Genomic DNA, 15,409 nt, shown 5'->3' with positions numbered 1-15,409 from the left:
TAATCAACCAAGTTGTAGCAGAAAATCAAGCATTAACATCACAAATTTCCTTGGACCAATGGTGTAAACAATCGAATTCGCTTGGGTAAGCATGTTTTTTCTGGATGCTGCTAAGCTGTCATTGCAAATTTGATTCATTACCAATTGGGCAACTGGGAAATCCAAAATCAATTCTCCCAAATGCTTCTTCAAATAGTGTCCAGTTTTAATTGTTTCATGAAATACTGGCCATATATGAAGAGTTTTACTTAAACAACTAAATTGGTTTGCAGTGATTGCATTGCAAATGTATATATATAGCTTCAAACTTACCGGAATCGTTCAAAGTTTTTTTGAAAAAAAAATTGTGGGAGTCTGTCAGACAACCTTATGACCATCCTATGCTGGGTGAGAACCAACTGAGAACGATCCCCTACTGCTTCGGTTGGTAGGGCAGGGGCCAAGTATAAGTTAATCTCGCTCCGATCACAAGGTTATTGTTCATCAACCAAACTTTAGATCCTCTCTCCTTTGTGCTCTGATCACTTTTCTTTCAAGTGATTGACATAGGCATGTCGTTAAATAACTATTAGATTTATCAATTATGTACACAAAAAAGTAAAGCTAACTTGCCAAAAGTTTTACTATTATTTGCAGTCTTGCATTAGTATCTAAGCAACAGACACATAGCTCTCAAGTGTCGTAAAAAGGTCTAAAGACATTTTTAAGAGTTGATCAAACTACAATGTAAAAATGAACACATTCAATTCTGGCATTGGTATATCCCAAAGGGCTGACCTGAATAATGCCAAAACTAAAAGTACACCAACACCAAAACAGACTTGACATTGTTGTCCTTTTCATTTTCATTAACTTTGGTTCTATTAGCTCCCTCCCAACTGACTGACAGAAAAACAAAAAATGAAAAAAGTTACTCCTACTAACTACTAATTATTTGTTGTATTTTCTGTAGGATTACCTTAACTCGAATCAAGATCAACATGGCAGACGCATTGCTCTAAAGGCTTTTCTTCTTGGCTCTGCAGATACACAAAGTAGACTATAGGTTAAGTCCAACAAGGCTAAAAGTTTTTATTTCGCACTACATTCAATTGCAGTTCTGAAAGCTGAATTATGCTTAAGCGCCCTATGTTGAACTAATATTTTGCTAAGAACAGCAAATGTTCACTTGTATATATCTATATATATATTAACACTAGATGCGTCATGGCCCTAAGCGCCAAAAAATAACAGTACTACAAGCTCAATAATTATGCAATTCAGAAATAACAAGCTAGTGTTATCTCCAACTAAAAATACCCTTTTAAATAATCAAATATATTGGCCAACTTAAAATCTAATCTAAGATATCATAATTGATAAGTTTCATCTCTTCCACTGGATGCCAGCGCCTTAATAATTGCTATTGAAATAAAAACGTGTTTATGGATTGTATGCATGGCTGGAGGTATGTGCCCATGGTATCAATTTAAACAAAAAGTTCATTGCTAATGTAGAGTTCTAACTTGTAAAATTGAGCCGAATTATGTGGAGATTGACAAAGAAATTAAAGTAAGGCACAAAAAAGAGTTTAAGTCAGACAGCAATGCTACCATCTCAGCCAGATGAACACTAAATGAGAACGATCTTCTACAGCTTCAATAGTTACAAGGACAAAAAGACAATTGGATCGGACTTAAATGAAGTTTTTTCAATCAAGTTCAATCATCTTCAGTAAGCATGCCAAGAAAGCGGAGAGAAAATTATTAAATGTTATTACGGAAGTCATAGACGAACCTTTATACTTCAAACTGGATAGGGGCCGCGCGAACGCAGGCCCCAACTGCCACAAATTATGACGTAGGCTCTCCCACTTGGGGAGACCTTAGGGCAGCACCCCTCCCAAGTGCAATGGAGGTCATTGTCCTAGGCCATGAGTTTTCTTGATCACCCCATAACCCCGTCCAGGTAAGTATGGTTTTAAGTAGCCACTCCAATCTCTTTTGTAGAGCCAACCACACTTTCCTTTGCTGTTCGGTTTTGAGATGGGATTGAGTAAAGCCTTAACTACCTAGATCTCATGGATTGGTGAGGTAAATATATATAGCATGTTGGTAACAGATTATTATCGACCAATTTGAAGTTGATAATTCTTTGATTTATTTCGGCAATTTATTGGTGGGACATATGAACATCAAGAAGTTCCCCTCAACTAGTTCTAGGAAAAGCAAATAAAACCTTACATTTGACCACTCCTAGCCTTATAATATGTCAAATTCTATCAGATTTCTTGCAAAATTTAAGCATAAACAATAATTGCTTGCAAAATATCAGATTTATGGATAGACAACAGCTTTTGTCGTATATGAGCTTTTAGTGTTTTAACTTTTAATTTGTTGTTAATGTTCAAGGATTCAAGCAACATTTTTCCTAGTATGACAGACAAAGGGTTTCTTCACTTCTTTGACAAAAATTAGTTGTCTTTTAGAATCTCATGCTTCTAGTAATGGATCTTTAATTTCCCTTTCCATTTTAGTTTGGAATTTTAACTAGCAAATCCAATGATTTTAGGGTTATAAAATTTTGAAAATACACACTACAAGCAAATATTTATAACATCCTCAAAATTATATTAGATGAATAAGATTAAAACATTTATGTTTTTTTTTTTAAATATTGTTTAATGAAGTAAGTAAAAGCATTCGGACAATATTCACGACCCCTAAATAATTAAAAAATGTCTAATGTAATACCTCAATTTTTAATTCATGTATCATTTTGTTGAATAATTTAACACAAAAATTAATGATGCAATTAACCAATGAAAATTGAATATGAGGTATATATTACACACATAAATGACACGGGGATATTATGTGAGAGTAAGTCGACTATCACATGACATAATTAAAAAAAAAACTAAAACTAAAACTTTTTTAAAATATTGAAAATTTATTTTTTACTTTCAAATATTGAAAATTCTCACATCATGCCATCAAAATAATTAGGTGATTTTTCTCTCTCAAAATTTTAAACAAAGGAAACTTGCCTAATGAGTTATGTCTTATGAGCAAAAAGAGGAACAAAAAAAAAACTATTGTAACTCATTTGAATGGTTTTAAATGTCAAATTAATAAGAATAAAAAAAAGGGAGAGAAATGATAGCAATATAATTAAACAAAAAAAAAGGAATATAAACTATTTTTAAACCAAAAAAATAAAATAGAATGAATAAGAAAAATTGAATGATTGAAAATGCGTATAGGTATGGTCATGGTGAAAGAAAAATTAAGATATTCCAATTTATTTTTAATTTGATTGTATAAATTACAAAATAATTTACTAATTTATAAATAGCATTATATGTTATCAAAACTATAATGGATTTGTTTGACCGGCTAAAATTAGTTCATTAAGAATTTTATATATGATATCATTGTATTAGATTTTTTAATTTAATAATAATTTTCATGCATCAAATTAAAAAAAAGTGTGATTCATATAATAGTGTAGACACTTTATTTAGTTCAGGGTGAATTTATATTTTAAGATTATGTTTTTGAATTTATTTATTTATTTATTTTTGGTAGTATATTTAGTTTAGAGTTATTATTGTTATTTAAAAAGACGAAAAATTATTTTATTGAAATTTGGAAAGGGTTTAATTCTAATTGAGTTGTTGAATTGAAAGTGTTCTAATTTAAAAAGGATTGTAAAGGGAAATTAGTTTGAGAGATGGATTTGGATTAAAAATCTAAGATTAAAGTTGATTGGAAGATTCAAACCAAGAAAACTCATTTTATTATTGTAATTGGGATTAGAAGTCTATAAAAAGACCCCCACTAAGTTCAATTAAAGAGAACTAAGAATCAATTAAAAAAATCAAGAGAAAGTGTGTAAAAAAAAACCAAAAAAAATTAAAAGTTTTTTTATAATTTTTTTCGGTGTTTTGGGTTTAGATAATTAGAATTTTCTCTTGAGAGTTTTGTATTAAAGAAAAGAGTTGGAAGACACATAAAAAAGAGGTATTCAACATAAAATTTTTACAGCAAAGTTTTCAAGGGTTTCGGTTATATATACCAAAAAGAAAATTAATCACCACAGGCTAGGGGTAGAGAAACAAAAAAGAAGATACGCTAATTTCTATTTTTATATCTATTTTTGTTACTTAATTCTTTCTCTTTTTTCTTTTATGCATATTTAAAATAAATTTTTATAACAAATTTATGATTGGTTAGAAAATTTAAATTTTAAATTATGAATTTTATTAAAATTTCATAAAAAAATTTTGAAAAATAATTTTTAAATACTACCAAATAATTGAAGAAATTAAATTTTTAAGTTAAATTTTATCAAACGAAGATTTAATGACAATAATTTTAAAAAAATTTTGTTAATAGGGTTTCAATTAAAAATCCCACCAAATATAGTGCAGCACCTGATTTTAGCCAAAAGGCCAGGAATGGTTTGATTTTAGCCAAAAGGCCAGGAATGGTTTGAATTAATGACAGAAGTAGATACCGCACCTGATTTTAGCCAAAAGGCCAGCAAAAGTATGAATTAATGCCGCATGTACCAGATATTAAACTGACAAAAGCGGATACTACACCTGATCTTGGCCAAAAGGCCAGTAAAGGTATGGATGTTTTTGTGGCTTGCATTGTCTTTTACATCGAACCTTGGCGTGACCCTTGGCTTGGGCTCCGGATGTGGGATATGAAGTTAGTGAAAAGAAATCCTACCCTCATGTATTTGCACATGAAAATTATTCTCATGTCTATTGCGGTACTCTTTAAATTGTTATTCCTCTTTAAATTGTTATTCCTTTGGTGCAAGGTGAAGTCATTTTAGCTAAAATAAAAGATTTCACCATCTCTGCGCCATACTAAGTTAGCTTGTGTAAAACTAATTGTTCTCTAAGAACTTGAGCTAATAACTAAATAATAAATATTTAAACAATCACCCAAATTGTAGCAGAGAATCAAGCATTAACATCACAGATTTCCTTAGATCAATGGTGTAAACAATCGAATTCACTCGGGTAAGCATGTTTTTTCTGGATGCTGCTAAGCTGTCCTTGCAAATTGGATTCATTATTACCAATTAGGTAACTGGGAAATCTAAAATCAATTCTCCCAAATGCTTCTTCTATTAGTTACCGTTTTAACTTGTTTCATCAAATACTGGCCATTTTTGAAAAGTTTTACTTAAACAACTAAATGGGTTAGCTGTGATTGCATTGCAAATGCATATATATAGCTTCAAAGTTACCAGAATCGTTCAAAGATTTTTCCCAAAAAATATTATTGGATTCTGTCAGAAAACATTGTGACCATCCCACGCTGGGTAAGAACCAGCTGAGAACGATCTCTACTGCCTCAGTTGGTTCGGCGGGGACCAAGTATCAGTTAATCTCGCTCTGATCAGAAGGTTGTGGTCATCACAAGTTTGGCATTTTTTACTGCAGTATTAAGATTTAAATAAAGAGAAGTATATTGAAATCTTATTTATTTTGTTTTACTCCATTATTTTCTTATTTTTAACTTTTCTCAAGAAGTATATAAAATTACAATAGAGTCAATTGTCTTTCGAGTGAGTCAAATGTTTGGATCAACATTATACACATATGAGTTATAGGTTTAGATTGATGTCTACATGTATAATTGAATCAATTGTTTTCAAATTGATGTATTTTACTATTTAACACCTACAACTACAACTGAGTCAATTTTTTCTAGAAAAGGCATTTGCATTAACATTGTAAGTTGAATTGATATATGCGTTTACAATTGAAAGAATAAAATGTTTTAGAACCGTCAGTCAATTTTTTTTTTTTATTCTAGAAAAGACATTTGCGTTACTTAACATTATAAGAAAAGGAATTGAAGGGCCCTAAGGAGGTTGATCATTATGAGTGTTATGATGAATTTGATTGGAAAATCCTGTGGCAAAAAGAAGATTCGTTAGCTTGTTATTTACCCAAAGCTTAAAGGTATGAGGGAACTTGGACGAATTTGATAAGAAAATCCAATGGCAAAAAGAAGAAGATTCATTATCTCGTTATTAACCCAAAGCCTAAAGATACAAGGGACTTGGAAATGGATTTATATGAAAATACAATATTTTTGTTGCTCAACCAACCATCAGAAGAAGCAAATACAACAGGTACACTAATCAGTAAAATTGACGAAGTAACAATTAATGCAAAAACAGCCAATTGGAAAGCATCAGTCATGTTTCTAATCCTCCAAGCTACCAATAAAAAGAACTATACCATTGATCCCTCTATCGACAAAAAAATTTAATAAAATGTGGGGTAGAGTAGAGGGATTTTACAATGAATCAATTGATTCTATATAACTTATTTCCAATATTTTACCACTTTTATTTGGGCATGGGGTCAGGGGTGATTTTTTTATTTCCCGTTCACAAATAGACATGCTAGATGATGCATTTCATATATTTATATATATATATATATAAATAGATTATCCTATAGGTTCACACGATATCTTCTATATATAGTGATGGTATCAACCCATATGGCCATGTTTGATTTGGTAGAATAAAAATAAAATAGAAATTAACTTTTAGAGAGATAAGTGGCTGATAGCTCCAGTCTTGAAAACCGGTATAGTTTGAAACAAAGAACTGTTGAACTGTTGAGGGTTCGAAGATATAAAATAAGTTAAGAAAGGAAAACAGAATACAAAATGAGTTAAGAAAAGAAAACAGAACACTTCTTAAATATCACCTGATTCCTTCTCCTTCTATATATATAGTGCATTTATATTAAAGCTTTCAAAACTAAGAACTGTAGCGCTTTACCCCAAAGGAAGCCCTTCCAGAAATTCTCAAAGGCCAGGGCTGAACCAAGGCCTAAGAGGGGGTTTGGAAATAGTTTTCAACCAGCAATAGACGCGCCTCGGTTAGTACCTCACTAGCTGCGTCATTGCCCCAAGCGCAAAGATGCTTGAGTCTTTGCGTTTGGTAATATTTTGTTGCCAATGCAAGAGTTGTCATGCTATTCACTAGCCAATATGGGACATAACATAATTACTTGGGTTCCAACTTGGTATTGTGATTGTGAATTTGTGATAAAAGATTGTGATTGAAGGTAATCACAATAACATAAATTTTGACATGCTTTTGCGATTCAGAAGAAATTCACTTGTAATACTGTATCTGGCATTATTGCATTTTCTATCAAAATTAATAATTAGAATAAAATGCAGCTCAATCTCAATGCCAACTGAACTCATAATCAATATTCATGATAAGTAGTACCATACAACTTATATCTAACCAGATTAGGTGGTAACTTCTGTTGATGACCATATGACAGGATTCAAGCTCCAGTTATGTCGGCTTCAGAATTTGGAGAAAGGGTGAAAAAGAAAACAACTATCATCAAAGACATTCACAGCTATTTCCAAAACTGATGGGAAAACTCCAATTATTTTCATTCGAGACTTTAGAAAACCTCAAACTCCACTACTGATTTCCTAATTTTTTAACCTGTGTTAGTAGAAAGCGTGAATTTTGCACTAATCCCACCAATAGATTACAGCAACATATAGAAATAGAATATTTATCTGCCTATTTGATGAGCAAAGCTTCTAATGGTTCTTCCCATCGGTCGACTAATATATGGCTCTACTTTATCAATTACATATGTCCTCTATTTTCTACATTTACCACAAGTTGATTTGAAAGTAGGCAAAATCAGGGACTAAAGCCTTGTATGGAGCAATTTTTTTTTTTTTTTGGAATATAAGTAAGATAAACAAAAATCTGATGATCATTTTTCTGCACTAACTCTAATACCCATACTGGCTTTATAAATAAAAACTTTAAACTAGAATTGAGTAGGGGCCGCGCGCACGCAGGCCCTAACTGCCACAAATTATGACGTAGGCTCTCCCACTTGAGGAAACCTTAGAGAATCACCCATCCAAAGTGCAATGGAAGTTACTGCCCTAGGCCATAGGTCTTATTGATCGCCCATTGACCCCGTCCAGGTAAGTATGTTTAAATGTTGAGATATGTTTCTTCATTATACACCGTGCTTATATTCCGTTTATGATATGATAGGAATGTGGGATTTCTGTCCAAAAAAATTTCGAAAGAATTTTTATTAAAAACGATTAATAGAGTCTAAAACTGAAAATCAAAATACATAAATTAAAAGGTTTTGTTACATGGATTAAATGTGTAAATATTGAAAAAATTTTTAATAAATTTTGATATATTTTTAGATTAATATTTTTAATAAAGTATTGATAGAATTTTTATTAAATAAGTATAGATCAAATTTGAATTATAAATAATATTTTTAATAAATTTTTTATATATTATTAACATTCACATTGAATTATATCAATATATCAATTTAAATTTTTTATTAAAATTTTTATTAAATCATTTTTTAAAAAATTTCAAAAACTTCATATTAGTTTTATTTTAAATTCAAGTCTCACGTATGAGTTTATTTTAATTTTATGTTGAATTTATTTAATTATATTTTAATTTGTTGATTGATTGTTTATTTGATTTTCAAGTATCATTATATTTAAGTTTGTATGTTGAATTTGTATAATTATATTTTAATTTATTGATTGGTTGATTAATTGATTATTTAATAATGTAATATTCAATTTTGATTATAATTTATAATTATAATGTTAAAAAAATTCAAAAAACAAAAATCTTGCTTTTAGAAAAGTAGACTTGATACATCCCATTCATGTATCAATGTGGCAGAAAAAGTCTAATAGTTTACGAGTCATGACATTTTGCTTTTGTTTTCCAGCACGCAAGAAAAAAAAACCATTTGGCGAAAAAAGCAATAGGATGCTTTGTTATTACCTCTAAGGCAGAAAACATTACTTACGATTTAAAGAAAGACGTAACTTGTATTAACGGGTTGCGCCAGGCTTTTGCGTTTAAAGAAAGATTTAAACTAGAATTGGTGGGGTGCGCTAGGCTAGTTGTCATGTTCAAGCCTTGGTGTGCCTCGATTCTACCATGATTGATCTTGAGCTGAGTAGCGAATGAGGCCTTATGGTTGGGATAATGGTCCTAGAGCTGTGTGCGGATAGTGTAAGCTTGAAAACATATTGTTGATAGTGTATGCAAGCGATGTGAGCCCTAGTCACCAAGATGCACAGGTAAGTGTGAGCTAGTAGGGGGTGCCCTAAAGCTAGATAGCTAGTCAGGTGCTATCGATTGAATCCATGTACAAGCACTCTCGAGTGGGTTGGTAAAGCAATTAGTGGAATCTGAGAATTATGGTGACCAAGAGGAAGGTCACGAGGCCCTAATTGGTTGAAGAAAGGCTTTAAGGTGGTTGGGAGAAAGTGTCCTCATTTTAAATATTCTTACGATTCCTGGTAGAATGGCTAAAAAAGCTCTTATGCACTTTATAGGGGGATGATTGGTGTCAGCTCTCCACCACCTCCTTGGCTAACGGGTAAGTAGGGACCTAGCTAGTCTGAAGTGAGCTACTATTAAGCACATGTGTTATTTAGGTAGGCTGGCATCATTGGGTCACAAGTGTGGCACGGTGTCTCTTTGGGTCATGGTAAACTCGAGGAGGTTGGGGTTGGCAGGTCTCGTATCGCACCGTGGCATTGAACTATGAGGTTAGGCGATAGCGTTCGTTATGCCCCTCGATTTTCCCTCATTAAGCCAAAAGGATTATGAGATGGTATTTATGTAGGAGTGGCATCATTGAGCTTAAATGATGAGTAGGCTAGCAAGTAAGCACGCTACTAAACCTTTATGGGTAATCGATAAAGGTGGGCTACGATTAGGGTAGCACACCCAAGTCCTCGATGTGGGATGGGTATGATGTTAAGTGTCCATCATACATGTGGGTAACCTAGAATGAGGCTAAGGGCTGAGGCCTTGAGATAAGAGTTTCATGGGATGAAATGATCCTAGTGTGGCTTTAAGCTGGCTGCTAACCAACATTGGTGTTATGTCTTCGAATTTTAGGCATAAAAGCTTACATATGATGCGAGAGGGCATGGTGTTGGGTTCTCACCATGCTAGAATGAGATAATATCATGAGAACTGAGACTGTGTATCTTTATGAGTAAAGATGGGTCGGTGCTCAAGATCTTAATGCCCGCGGGCAAATATGGGTGTTCGAGGCCACCCTAAGAATTATAGGCTGATGAGATGATGGGAGTTGGATTTCTCTTTATTGAGTTTGGAAATGTGCAACCCTACAGGGTTAGAGCCAAAAAAAGCTTACGAGTATAGGACTTGAAGGATATCGAGCTATTCATGGGAAAATGGACTCATGAAAGGCTGACCTTGACTATGAGTAGTTTTAGTGCCATACGAACGTGTGGTTTTCAGTCTTAGGAATGCACGGCTCATGACACATGGTATCAGATCCTAGTTGGGCTTAATGGTGGGATTAAAATGGCTTAAGTGTGGGCATGATAACTAGAAATTGAGACGGTGCTAAGCTTAAAGAGAGTTACCAAGATGGGGATGCGATTTTATGGTTATGTGAGATCAAGAATGAGCCATTGAAGTGATACATGAAAAAAATTGACCTAGGTAGAAGGCCTTTGAGTTAACTCTTAGATGCCAAGTGAAAAGGTGTTGGCTCATATAAGCATGTAATGCCCTTACGATGGGAAAAACCATGTTAAGACAGTGATGCAAAAGGGGCATACACCATGAAATGGTGTTGTATGAGGCTATATAAGCCAAAAAAATCTTGTCTCGAAGGACTTAAGTTGAGCTTATTAAGTTCAGTTACTAATGTGTGCACTTGTTATGTGGTGTAAATGCCCTAATAGGGATATAAATTAAGTATTTATAGTCTAAGTGTAGAGCCATTCTCTAGAGGTAGATGCTTTAAGTTTGTGATCGTCAATAGATCATGAGTTCCCATGGCCAGAGGATCATAAAAGTGTGTCAAATGGACTATACTCTATGTTGGTAAAAAAAAAAACCTTATAAGATGTGATGGTCAGTGGGCCATAACAATCTATAGTTTAGTGGAACAAGTAAGCGGAAGTTGGCTAGTTAATAAGACCTTAAGTTGTATAGGTCAAAAGACTAATTAAGTTGAGCAAAGTTGATGGTATTAGCATTTAAGTTTGCACCCAGTCGGTAGATTGGACGAGTTTGAATAGTGTAGAGAAAAAATCAATTAAATTGAGCCAAATTTAAAGTCTTTGAGTAGATGTGACCCATGGGATGGCCATGAGTTCAAGTAGGTTAGTGGATCTTGAGTACCGAGTGGGTTGGTAAACCTTAAGATTGACCTGGTTAGGAGACTTTATGTTTAGAGTTGAATTAGTGGAGCCTTGAGCATTGAGTGGGTTTTAAAATGCCCTATGAGCTATGCAAGAGTCAAGGCAAATGACTTGTGGAACCATCATAGAGATATGGTTGTGTGTAGAGCTGAGTTGAGTTTAAGTAAAAATAGGGGAGACTTGTGATTTTTAGTGGTACTAAGCTAAGGTGGTGAAGCCTATGAGATATTTGAGCATGAGTTGAGTCCGAGGTAACGAGTGTTAAAGTGCCATCATGAGGGTAGTGTGCCAGATGGCCACACCTAGAGAAGTGACCTTGGAAGGGTCGAAAGGACCCAAGTTGTAAGATGGCTAAACTGTTTGAATAGCACCATGATAAGGTCTATTATGGGTGGTGTCGTATGAGTGTGGTTGACCTAAGCACCATCTCATAGGGGCACATCAAAGAGTCGACACCGCAGGCATGTGGTTAGTGTGATAGGTCACATTTAGCGGGGCATACCAATGTGTGAGAAAGTAGGTGGGTCATTCATTCGATTGAGGGCCATGATTAATGAAGGTGTCTTGAGGTCGCAACATGATGTGATCATGGGTGAAACAATGCAGTGGCATTTATTAAACGATAATTTGAGTCTAGTAGTCATATATAGAGATAGCACAAAGGTGCATTAGAGTTGAAATGATCCCTTTACATCAGCAATCAATGAGTAATGTGGAATATGCCTCATTTAATGTAATTACGACTCAATCCTTGAAGGCACAAGTAAGGGACATATGAGAAAATGTCAACTGTGTGCAACAAGAGAGTTGGGTTTGGTCTTGGCATCGATGAGGGCATCAACATAGTAAATGGAAAAAAGTGTTATGGTTAAGCATTGGTGTGCCTCCATCCTATCATGACTGATCATGAGCTGAGCAGTGAATGAGGCCTTATAGTCAAGAGAGTGGTCTTGGAGCTGTGCGCGGGTAATGTAAGCCTGGGAACATGTTGATAGTGTGTACAGGTGATGTGAGCCCTAGTCCTCAAGATGCGTGGGTAAGTATGAGCCAGTGAGCGAGCGCCTTGAAGCCAAGTAACTAGTTGGGTATTATCAATCGAAGCTGTGCATGGGCACCATTGAATGGGTTAATGGAGCAATAAATGGAATCTAAGAATCATGGTGACCAAGAGGAAGGTCACGAGGCCTTGAGGTGACTGGGGAGAAAAGTGTCCACATGTTAAACATTCTTACGATTCCTAGAAAATGATTGAAAAAGCTTTTATGTTCTTTATAGGGGAACGACTGGTGTTAGCTCTCCATCATCATTTTGGTTAGCGGGCAAGTAGAGGTCTGATTGGTTTGAAGTGAGCTACTCCTAGGCACATATGGTGTCCAAGTAGGCAGACATCTTTGGGTCACGAATGTGACATGATGTCTTTTCGGGTCATGGTAAACCTAAGGATGGTTAGGGCTGACGAACCTCGTATCGTACCGTAGCTATGAACAATGGGGTTAGGCAGTAGCGTTCACTATGTCCCTTAGTTTCCCAAAGCTGAAAGGATCATGAAATGGTATTTGCATAGGAGGGACACCATTGAGCTTAAGGGATGAGTGAGCTAGCAGGTAGGCACGCTACTAGACCCTTGTGACCAATTGATGATGTGTGCTATGGCTAGGGTAGCACACCAGAGTCCTTGAGGTGGGACGAGCATGATGTTAAGTGTCCATCATGCGTATGGGTAGCCTAAAATGAGGCTAAGGGTTGAGACCATGAGATATGAGTTTCATGAGATGAGATGAGCCTAGTGTAGCTTTGGGCTGGATGTTGACCAGTATTAGTGTTGTGTCTTCAGGTTCTAGGCATGAAAGTTGATGTATTAATGCAGGTGGGCATGGTGTTAAGTTCTCATCATGCTAAGATGAGATAATATCATGAGAACTTGAGCTGTGTGCTTTTATAAGCAAAGGTGGGTCAGTATTCGAGACCTTGATGCCTGTAAGCAGAGATTGGTGCTTGGGGCCACCCGAAGAATCATGGGCTGATGAGATGATAGGAGTTGGGTTCCTTCCTACCAAGTTTGGGAACGTGCAACCAGGAAAAGTTCATGAGTATACAGCTTGAAAGATATTGAGCTATTCATAGAAAAATGAACTGGTGAAAAGTTGACCTCGACTATGAATAGTCTTGATGTCGCACGAACATGTGATTTTGGTCTAAAAAATGCATAGCTAATGACACCAATTTTGTAGTGCAACACTAATGTTGTAGTGCAATGCAAAGGCAATGCTCAATAATCCCAATAGCAAGCTACTATAATGGACTTTCCCCCTAAAAAAATTAATTTAATATTATAAGAGTCAACAACCCATGGCCACTTACCAAATATTAAACTGATAAGAATAAATACTACACTTGATCTTAGTCAAAAAGCCAAAAAAGATATGAGTTGTTTCGCTTTTAATTTTTCTTTTATAATGCAACTCCACATCACCTTTGGCTTATACTTTTGATATGTGATGCAAACTTTGTCGAAAAAAACTTTTATCTTTTATGTACAAAATTTTTATGATACAAGAAATAGCCACATAATACCTCAATGAAGAGTCTTATTTTTCGTACATTTAAAAAATTTATCTTATGAATTTTCTGCATGTGGCACGTTGATGTATTTGCACAAGCGATTTTTTTTTCGATGTCTATGAAACCACAGACTTTGGAGTATTGTAGTAATCTTTGTTAATTTTTCAATATAAACTGAAGTTATCTCAGCTAAAACCAATAATTTCACGGTCTCAAGGCCACACACTAAGCTAGCTCGTATAAACCATGTTCTTTAAGAACCCAAGCAAATAACGAGTTAACAAATTAAGCTCCAAAAAGTCACCCAAATTGTAATAGAATGAAGCATTAAAGTCAGAATTTCCTTGGATTGAGAATGTAAATAATCTAATTTTTGAATATTACATGAGTTGTTAATCCTCTTGTTGCAGCTAATATTAAACCGATCAATTAAATGATATTATTCATTTCCTTTAATTTTTAAACTGTGATTTTAAAAAAAAAAAATTCATCATACTACACCAATACTTTAAAATTGGATGTGATCTAAAAATAAATAAATAAAATTAAATATATTATTCAATCCCTTAGAAAGGATTTAAATCATCTTTCAGTGAAACATTGAAATCGGATATTAAACCTCTCAACATATTATATCGAACCTATTTACCATGATTCTTAGTTAAACCTCTCAGCATAGCCATCATTTTAAAAATTGATTAAAACACATAAAAGACAAACTTGAAAAGCAAATAGAAGTGGATCAGCAGCATGACCAAATAGGCAAAAAGTTTTAACTTCCAATTGGACAATTCTAATATCAATTCCCCAAATGCGTCTATATAAAACATAGCAGTTTTAACTTCTTTCATCAGTTTACTTGTGCAGTACTGTTTGAAAAGTTTTTTACTCAAAACAACTAAATTTCGAAAAGGATTGGGAGAATCTGTCACACAACCGTGTGACCATCCCAGCTGGTTAAACACCATGCTGATAACGATCCTCAACTGCACCAGCTGGTCAACAGCGACCGGAAAGCGGTTAATCACGCTCTAATCACAAGGCCATGTTTCATCAACCAGTCTTGAGATCCTCTCCTTTTTGCTTAAGGATACATGGTACGAGCCTATAAAATAGAACCTGTTTATGTAAGGTCGTGTTATCGTTCTCTTTCTTCCTCGAATAAATATTATCCATAACTCATTTGTCTTTTCCATGTGGGACTATATGACTGCTTCGTGGTGGTCATCGTTTTTTTCCAAAGATGAAAAGGCCTAGGTTTTGTTAAACAATTGGCAGAGCAGAGAGAAATTAACAGAATCTGGAAGTAAAACATTTCCATTTTTTCTTCCTGGCATGTCTAGTTTAACAGCTATACCACATTTCTATTTTTTTTCCCTGGCAAAATGCAAGAAAAACGACAGACTATTGCTCTCTAACATAGTATTTGCAGTATGGATTAGGATCTAAGCAACAGACACATAGTCTCAAGAGTTGCGCTTTTGCTTGGAGGAAACTACCACTGCATCCGTCTAGGTTTAGAAAACCACACCTTGACACTTTTCACGACGGTATTAAACTTAAATGAACAGAATTATATGTAATTA

General features: G+C 34.4%; 1 long non-coding RNA gene, 5 other non-coding genes and 1 pseudogene across 6 annotated transcripts; all 7 read right to left on the bottom strand.

Moving 5' to 3' along the window:
- Positions 1 to 36: 36 nt before the first annotated feature.
- On the bottom strand, positions 37 to 2,201 carry LOC149511175 (uncharacterized). Its single transcript, XR_016334289.1, has 3 exons — positions 1,777 to 2,201; positions 959 to 1,019; positions 37 to 882 (listed from the first exon to the last, which is right to left on the bottom strand). It is a non-coding gene; the product is annotated as an uncharacterized LOC149511175 (long non-coding RNA).
- Positions 1,795 to 1,955, bottom strand: LOC149511176 (U1 spliceosomal RNA). The gene has a single exon (XR_016334470.1). It is a non-coding gene; the product is annotated as a U1 spliceosomal RNA (small nuclear RNA).
- Positions 2,202 to 4,517: 2,316 nt separating the features above from the next.
- LOC149511174 (U2 spliceosomal RNA) lies at positions 4,518 to 4,619 on the bottom strand (annotated as a pseudogene).
- Positions 4,620 to 6,799: 2,180 nt separating this feature from the next.
- Positions 6,800 to 6,950, bottom strand: LOC149511173 (U4 spliceosomal RNA). The gene has a single exon (XR_016334443.1). It is a non-coding gene; the product is annotated as a U4 spliceosomal RNA (small nuclear RNA).
- Positions 6,951 to 7,847: 897 nt separating this feature from the next.
- Positions 7,848 to 8,008, bottom strand: LOC149511172 (U1 spliceosomal RNA). The gene has a single exon (XR_016334433.1). It is a non-coding gene; the product is annotated as a U1 spliceosomal RNA (small nuclear RNA).
- Positions 8,009 to 13,486: 5,478 nt separating this feature from the next.
- Positions 13,487 to 13,686, bottom strand: LOC149511171 (U2 spliceosomal RNA). Its single transcript, XR_016334496.1, has one exon. It is a non-coding gene; the product is annotated as a U2 spliceosomal RNA (small nuclear RNA).
- A 1,059-nt stretch (positions 13,687 to 14,745) lies between these two features.
- Positions 14,746 to 14,960, bottom strand: LOC149511170 (small nucleolar RNA U3). The gene has a single exon (XR_016334434.1). It is a non-coding gene; the product is annotated as a small nucleolar RNA U3 (small nucleolar RNA).
- Between the last annotated feature and the right edge of the window lie 449 nt (positions 14,961 to 15,409).

This window comes from Durio zibethinus, chromosome 26 (assembly GCF_047325235.1).
Source record: "Durio zibethinus cultivar Kanyao isolate XHJ-2024 chromosome 26, ASM4732523v1, whole genome shotgun sequence".
Taxonomy (NCBI): Eukaryota; Viridiplantae; Streptophyta; class Magnoliopsida; order Malvales; family Malvaceae; genus Durio; species Durio zibethinus.
The sequence above is the reverse complement of the archived record's forward strand: the minus strand, read 5'-3'. Positions and strand labels throughout refer to the sequence as shown.